The sequence below is a fragment of the Saccopteryx leptura genome, chromosome 3 (assembly GCF_036850995.1).
Source record: "Saccopteryx leptura isolate mSacLep1 chromosome 3, mSacLep1_pri_phased_curated, whole genome shotgun sequence".
Classification (NCBI taxonomy): domain Eukaryota; kingdom Metazoa; phylum Chordata; class Mammalia; order Chiroptera; family Emballonuridae; genus Saccopteryx; species Saccopteryx leptura.
In genome coordinates, this window is record NC_089505.1 from 118,223,141 (window position 1) to 118,230,898 (window position 7,758).

General features: G+C 47.0%; 1 non-coding gene across 1 annotated transcript; it reads right to left on the minus strand.

Moving 5' to 3' along the window:
- Positions 1 to 510: 510 nt before the first annotated feature.
- LOC136401889 (U6 spliceosomal RNA) lies at positions 511 to 617 on the minus strand. Its single transcript, XR_010750814.1, has one exon. It is a non-coding gene; the product is annotated as a U6 spliceosomal RNA (small nuclear RNA).
- Positions 618 to 7,758: the final 7,141 nt, after the last annotated feature.

Consider the following 7,758-nt stretch of genomic DNA (forward strand, 5'->3'; position numbering starts at 1 on the left):
CACTTAAATAATACAAATCAGAATAACAAGGATCAGATTTTATAATTCCAATTTTAGAGAATTGTTTGGTATAACAGTATTCATAACATTAATCGAAATACTCTTTAATAGCAGTATTACTTCTCTTTATTAAAAGACACCCCAGAAAATAAAAATTCAAGCCACAAGCAAAGGGAAGATATTTGTAACTCATATAACCAACAAAGAATTAATATTTAATATATGTAAATAATTCTTATAAAACAATAAGGAAAGGAGAAGCAATTTAGTAAAATAAAACTGACATAAGTTTGCATGATCTGTGGTGGCGCAGTGGATAGAGGGTTAACTTGGGACGTATCCGGCTGGAGTACAGGCTAGCCAGCGTGAGCGCAGGGTCTCTGGCTTAAGCGTGGGATCATGTACACTGCTCACAAAAATTAGGGGATATTCAAAATGATTAAGCGTAAGAAAAAGAAGCATTTGATTTTTTAAATTTATTTTTTATTTTTTATTTATTTATTTATTTTTTAAAATATGGAACGCTTCACGAATTTGCGTGTCATCCTTGAGCAGGGGCCATGCTAATCTTCTCTGTATCGCTCCAATTTTAGTATATGTGCTGCCGAAGCGAGCACGATTTTTTTTTTTTTTATTAAACAGGAACATCAGATAAGCAAATGACAAGTAAAAGAAAGTTGTTTGATTATGCAAATGAGATGCAAACCAGCTTTTATTTCATTGGTGAAAATGCACTATACAAAAGGCTGAAAGTACTGGAGTATCTGCACGTTCCCTGATCCCCTGTTTTTTGTGAGCAGTGTAGATCCCACGGGGTTGCTGGCTTGAGCCCAAAGATCACTGGCTTGAAGCCCAAGGTCACTGGCTTGAGCAAGGAGTTACTGGCTCAGCTGGGGCCCCTGGTCAAGGCACATATGGGAAAGCAATCAATGAGCAAGTAAAGTGACTCAGCTATGGGTTGATGCTTATCATCTCTCTCCGTTTCTGTTCCTGTCTCTTTCTCTCTCATGAAAGAAAAAAGTAAAAATTGACAAAAGGCATTCTCAGAAAAGAAAATGTATAGTCAATAAATTGATGAAAAATGTTTAACTTTATTACTAATCAGGAAATGTAAATCAAGACCAGAATAAGATATCATTTTACATACATTCAGTTGGCAAAAACTAAGTATGGCAAAACCTTCTGAGTAGAATTTTGATCAATAGGATCTCTTATATATTAATAGTGGTTGTGTAAATTGAATGGTTACATTGAAAAACAATTTGGCATTATCTTATGCTATTGAACAATCATGTACCAAGAAATTCAACTCTTAGATATATACCCAAGAGAACATTTTGCCAAATACATCAGAAGACATGTGATAAGAATGTCGTCAATAGCCTGACCAGGCGGTGGCGCAGTGGATAGAGTGTCGGACTGGGATGCAGAGGACTCGGGTTCGAGACCCCGAGGTCGCCAGCTTGAGTGTGGGCTTATCTGGTTTGAGGAAAAGCCCACCAGCTTGAACCCAAGGTCGCTGGCTCCAGCAAGGGGTTACTCAGTCTGCTGAAGGCCCGCGGTCAAGGCACATATGAGGAAGCAATCAATGAACAACTAAGGTGTTGCAACGCGCAATGAAAAACTAATGATTGATGCTTCTCATCTCTCTCCATTCCTGTCTGTCTGTCCCTGTCTATCCCTTTCTCTGACTCACTCTCTGTCTCTGTAAAAAATAATAATAATAAATAAAAAAAAGAATATCGTCAATAGAACTATTTGTAAGAGCAAATTCCAAATGCCCATTGACCACAGAATGAACAGATTGTGTTGTATTATTCACACAGCAGTAAAAATGAATGATATTCCTGTACATACCACAACATGGATAAATCTTAAGCATAATGTGAGTGAAAAAGCAAGTCTCAAAAGACTACTGTAGGCCCTGGCCAGTTGGCTCAGCAGTAGAGTGTCAGCCTGGCGTGCAGGAGTCCCGGGTTTGATTCCTGGCCAGGGCACACAGGAGAAGTGCCCATCTGCTTCTCCACCCCTCTCCCTCTCCTTCCTCTCTGTCTCTCTCTTCCCCTCCTGCAGCCAAGGCTCCATTGGAGCAAAAAAGTTGGCCCGGGCGCTGAGAATGGCTCTGCCTCAGGTGCTAGAATGGCTCTGGTTGCAACAGAGCAACGCCTCAGATGGGCAGAGCATCGCCCCCTGGTGGGCATGCCGGGTGGATCCTGGTCGGGCGCATGCGAGAGTCTGACTATCTCCCCATTTCCAACTTCAGAAAAATACAAAAAAAAAAAATAAATACTACTGTATTTAGCCTGACCTGTGGTGGTGCAGTGGATAAAATGTCAACCTGGAACACTGATGTCACCAATTTGAAATCCTGGCTTGACCGGTCAAGGCACATACGACAAGCAATCAAGCAATGAAAAACTACAGTGAAGCAACTGTAAGTTGCTATTTCTCATTCCCTCTCCCTCTCTCTTCTGTCTCTTTAAAATCTTAAAAAAAAAAAGACTACTGTATTCATAAAGATTTAAAACAAATATACAAAAATGTGGGCACCTGAAACCTGTATAATTATGCTAACCAGTGTCCCTCCAATAAATTCAATTGAAAAAACGAAAGAAAAGCCTGACTGATGGTGGCACAGGGGATAGCCCATTGACCTGGGACACTGAGGTCCCAGGTTCAAAACCCCAAGGTCGCCAGCTTGAGCATGAGGTCATCGGCTTGAACATGGAATAATTGAAATGACCCCCTGGTCGCTGGCTTGAGCCCAAGGTCGCTGGCTTGAGCAAGATGTCAATGGCTTGGCTGGAGCCCCCCAGCCTCCCAGTCAAGGCACATATGAGAAGCAACTGATGAACAACTAAGGTGCCGCAACTATGAATTGATGCTCTCCTTGTCTGTCTGTTCTCTCTCTCTCTCAAAAAAAAAAAAAAAAAAAAAGAGAGGAAGAAAGAAAGAAAGAAAGAAAGAAAGAAAAGAAGGAAAACAAAGATAAGAAGAAAAACAAAACAAAACAATATACTTAGACATCTACAATATGTGTTAAAGCCCCTCAGGCAATGGTGACCTCTTGGGGATGCAGGCGTCCTGGACAAGAGAGGCGCACAGGGATAGACCTAAGTTACTGATATTTTAGCTGTTAGAGTGAGTGTCGGACTCATGGGTGTTCATTAGGTTATTAAAAAAACAAAACCAATAAATAAATAAATAGTTCTCACTGTCTCATCCTCTGGTACTAATAGGGTCTTCATTGCCTTCAGACCTAACCAGGTCAGATGAACAACCCCACTCCTAGGCCAGACTCCCTTAAGGGTTAGCTAGCAATGGTTTCTTGTGTGAATCATTGTATTGGTCAGGGTTCTTCGCTGCAGACCACAGAATCTACAATACTCAGTTCAAACAGAAAGGGATTTATTATAAGGTATTATGTATTTGGTAAAGTCAAAGTTTGAAAGACTATGGGTTTGGCTGACAAGGGGTCTGGATGATGCTGGTTATGAGTAACAAAGGTTTTTGTGGGCTTGGGGTTCCTAACACAGAGCCTGGCATGGGGATTCTGATTTAAGGGGCTTATTGAAGGAGTTCTCTCAGGAGAGCACGAGTGAAGGGGCAGGAGAGGACAGCGAAGGGAAGTTCAGCAAGGGTGTGGAAGTGCTTTCACATAGAGTCCTCTGCCTGGTTCTGCAGGAGCTCAGAGTGTGAACTGTATCACAGAATTGGCTCCTATTTTAGGCAGGTGGGATAGAACAGCCCTTTGTACCCCAGGGAGGGTGTACAACCCCCTGGGGAATTTGATTCTCAAGTGGCTAAAGGACAGTATTCAGAGAAGGAGCAACCAGCTGTCATAGCAGCTCGGGTTGGGCACACCGACCAGGACAGAGCAAGAGCAGTGACCAACATCTGCCTGACCTCACTGGAAAGGGTGGGGGTGACCATGGGACCAGATCAGGACTGGAGCAGGAGATGGAAGAGGGGTAGGAGGAGCCGTGCACACATACATGGGACACAAGCCTGGGTTCCTTGAGACCCTGGCACTTGGCCTCATGTAGCAGTGACCTCTTCCCCATCTGGACATGGGAAGAACAAACCAAGCCTTCCCCTTAGCTTTTTATTCCAGGGAGTCCCAAGCACCTCATCACCCGAACCCCGGCCATCAGGGTCACCCTCCCTTTTACTCGGACAGAGAGAACTGAGGCTTTTCTCTTATCAACCTGCCTCTTCCACCCCTCCCCCCTCCTGCCTGGGCCTTGATCTCAGGCTCTGAGAATGCTCCGTTCAATGTGGTATATGATTCATCGGGTGATGGGCAGTTTTTTCCCAAGCTGCTTGCCTCATTCTGGAGTGGAACATTCTGGCCTTGTAGAAGGGCAGACCAGGGTCATTAACCCCTGCCCTGCCAGCATGACTCTCTTGAGCCAGACCCGCGGGTTCTGAAATTATTTTCTCCAGGGTGGCACTGAAAGGAAGCCTTGTGGTGGGCTTCAGACACTCCATGCACTTCTAAGTTCTCACCAGGCCATCTAAGAAACAGTTCATCTGAGTAAAAACTGTGTGTCCCCTGGCCCACTTCTCTTTCCAACATAATTGCCACCCTTTGCCATTCTACTTAGATGTTCTGGGGCCACCACTGTGACATCACTGACCGAGTGGCCTTGCTTCGCCCTCTGCACAATCTTTCCTTCCCCAGCGCATGCCCTCCTCTTGGGGCCAGTGCCTCCTCCAGCAGAAATGGATATCTTAGTGAGCACTCACATAGGTAGTCAGAGCCAGCACCCCCTAGTGGCAGAGGCTGAGACATTTCAGGACATTCAGTTCCTCCACCCTTCTGGCTGATGGATAGACGCACTTTGGCAGGATGGAGGAGGGGGTCTCCACAGGAGTGAGAGCTTCCCAGGGGAGACATTGGCCAGAGGAGGTTGAGCAGGTTCTGCCTGGGCTGGTGGTCTCCCGGACTCCCCTTAGCCCTCCTCTTGGGGGTGCTGAGGCAACGGCTGTGTTTCTCTTTATTAGTGGAAGCTTGGGTGAGTCAGGGCACTGTGTTTCAACCCCAAAGGCATCAACTTCCCCCTTTTTCTTTTCCTTTCCTTGCCCAGTCTTTGCTCCCGCGCCAGCCACACTCAAAGCCTGTCCCTTCCTTCGGACCCAGTGCCCATGGTCCCTGTGGCCACGGGGGTTGGCGGGTACCTCTGCCTCCATAGCACAGCTTCCCTCCCTCCTGTACTCTGGGCCCCCTACCCTCGAACCCCTTGTTTTACTGATTAGTCCTTCTCATTTGCATTTATAACCTCCACATCTATGGGTTTCTATCTATAGCCTGCAGACAGGCACAGCCTCCTTCATTAACAGCAACAACAAAAATGTTGGCCCTGGCTGGTTAGCTCAGTTGGTTAGAGCACTGTCTCAAAACACCAAGGTTGCAGGTTCTTTAATCCCCGGTCAAGGCACATACAGAAAACAACCAATGAATGCTCAACTAAGTGGAACAACAAATGAATGCTTCTCTCTCTCTTCCTTCTGTCTCCCTAAAATCAATCAGTTAAAAAGAAAAAGTCCTGGCCTGACCTGTGGTGGCGCAGTGGATAAAGCGTCAACCTGGAAATGCTGAGGTCACTGGTTCGAAACCCTGGGCTTGCCTGGTCAAGGCACATATGGGAGTTGATGCTTCCTGCTCCTCCCCCTTCTCTCTCTGTCTCTCTCCTCTCTCTCTCTCCTCTCTCTCTCTCCCTCTCTCTCTCCTTTCTAAAATGAATAAAAAAAAATAAAGAAATAGAAACAGCAAAATTAATGAAAAAAAAAGAAAAGAAAAAGTCCTCAAATCTTCCTCCACTGCATAGCCTGCCCCACGTTCTCCCTTCTCCCAGGTCTCCAGCAGAGCCAGGGCCTGCGGCATTAGCACATGGACTAACCAAGCATGTATCTGAGGCACCAGCAGGGAGGAGCAGTGCAGTGAATACCGCGAGAAGAGCAGGAATTATTTCCAATGAAAAGAGGCAATAAATTACGTTGCGTTTCAAATAATTTAGAAAAAGCTTATTTGAATTTTAGCATACAGGTTAGTTTGATGTTATTTTAAGGTCAAAAGCATATTTTGAAGAATTCCAAGATGGTAACATAGTATGCAGATGTTCCAACTGCCACCTCCCAGGACCGAATTGGATTACAACTTAATTTAAGAACAATCATCTTGAAAAACCAACTTTGGACTAAATGAAGAGGAGTCTATAACCAAGGATCATAGAAGAATCCACAGTGAGACTGGTAGGAAGGACGGAGACGTGGAAAGGGCTGCCTGGCTCCCAGGAGCTAATGGCAGCAGAGGGTTCAGAGGGACTCTCACTGCAGGGAGGTTCGCCCTGAGAGGGGAGGGGCCTAAGCTACAGGGCCAGTGCCCCAGCCTAGAGCCCCAGAGCCTAGAAGAGGTGCCCACATAGCATTTGGTGGTGAAAAGAATCAAGGTTTATTTCTGTGAGAAAGAGCCAGGAGCTCTGGGAAACAAAGGCTCCATCTTAAAGGGCCAGTGCAGAAAATCTCATTCACAGCCACTTACCTGGGGCTTCAGTGGAGGGAGGACTGAGAGAAGAGTGTGAAGTTGGTGGCCCAGGGAGAGACACTGTGTGGGATGGCCACCGGGACCCCTGTGCTGAGTCATTTTTCAATACCGCATTTGTCATCATTCTTAGGTAGAGCAGTCCCCTCTGTGCAGCATCAGCCTGAGGGAAAGCAACTGCCCCACCCTTGGGAATCCCTCTTGCCTCACCTTATGGAGGCTGGGCCGTTCTGAGAAGCCAAGAAGCAGGTGATGTGTCAGTGACTCAGTTTCTGTTGTTGAGACCGGTGCTTCCCTGCAATCCCTCCCTCCCAAACTCCTGAGTCTATGACTGGTGCATCTGCCTCACAGGAGATTTAGTAGCTACTGTCTGGACTGAGGGCAGACCACATCTTTGGGTCTCAGAGGCCACACCCACTGGACTCCTGGGGGCCACACCCTACTGATCTGTGCAAAAAGTCTGGACAGACTGACACTTGGGTCTGAGGGGCAGAGTCACACCCACCACCCTTGCTGATCCCTGAATTGCCCCAGGCTCTAAACTCCACCAGAGGTTTTTTCAGTGGCCAAGCCCAAAAGGCAGCCAGCAGATACAGGTTGCAGGAGGTGGGGCTTAGGGAACCTTGTCCTTTTGCCCCAGGCCCAGAGTGGGAAAAAGCCAGCCTAAGTGTGTGGCTTGGTATTTGCATGTGCACCTGGGCCCAGCAAAGGCAACCACAAACTCTGGATTGCTTGTAGCTCCAAGAAGGTTGCTGAGAGCCAGTCATGGGCAGTGTCCCCCTCTGGTCTGCATCAGGTTCCTTCCAGATAGGCCCAGTGGCCAGCTGCGGAGAGCATTGGTTTAGGACCTAACGACCCTTGCTGGCAGTGTGTCCTAAGGGAGGGCTCACTGGGCACCAGGCCCAGCTGAGGCGAGTTCCGCTCTTTGTGGTCAGCACCAGCACAGCTGCTCATGCACATTGGATAGGGTGGAGTTTCACATCAGCCGGCCTGCCCAGGTGCTGGACATCCTACCCGGCTGGGCTAGGTTCCATAAGGGGAAGGGAAAGAGGCTTGCAGCATGGACATTTAAAGTGTGGGTCCTCATGAGCCTATTGTTGGGCCTGATTGAGAAGCTTATCTACTTTTGGGGGGGTATAGTCAGCCCCAGGAGAGGACTCTCTCAGTCTTCCTCCCTGAGACCAGGGGCTCACCAGCTGGAAGAACATCTGCAG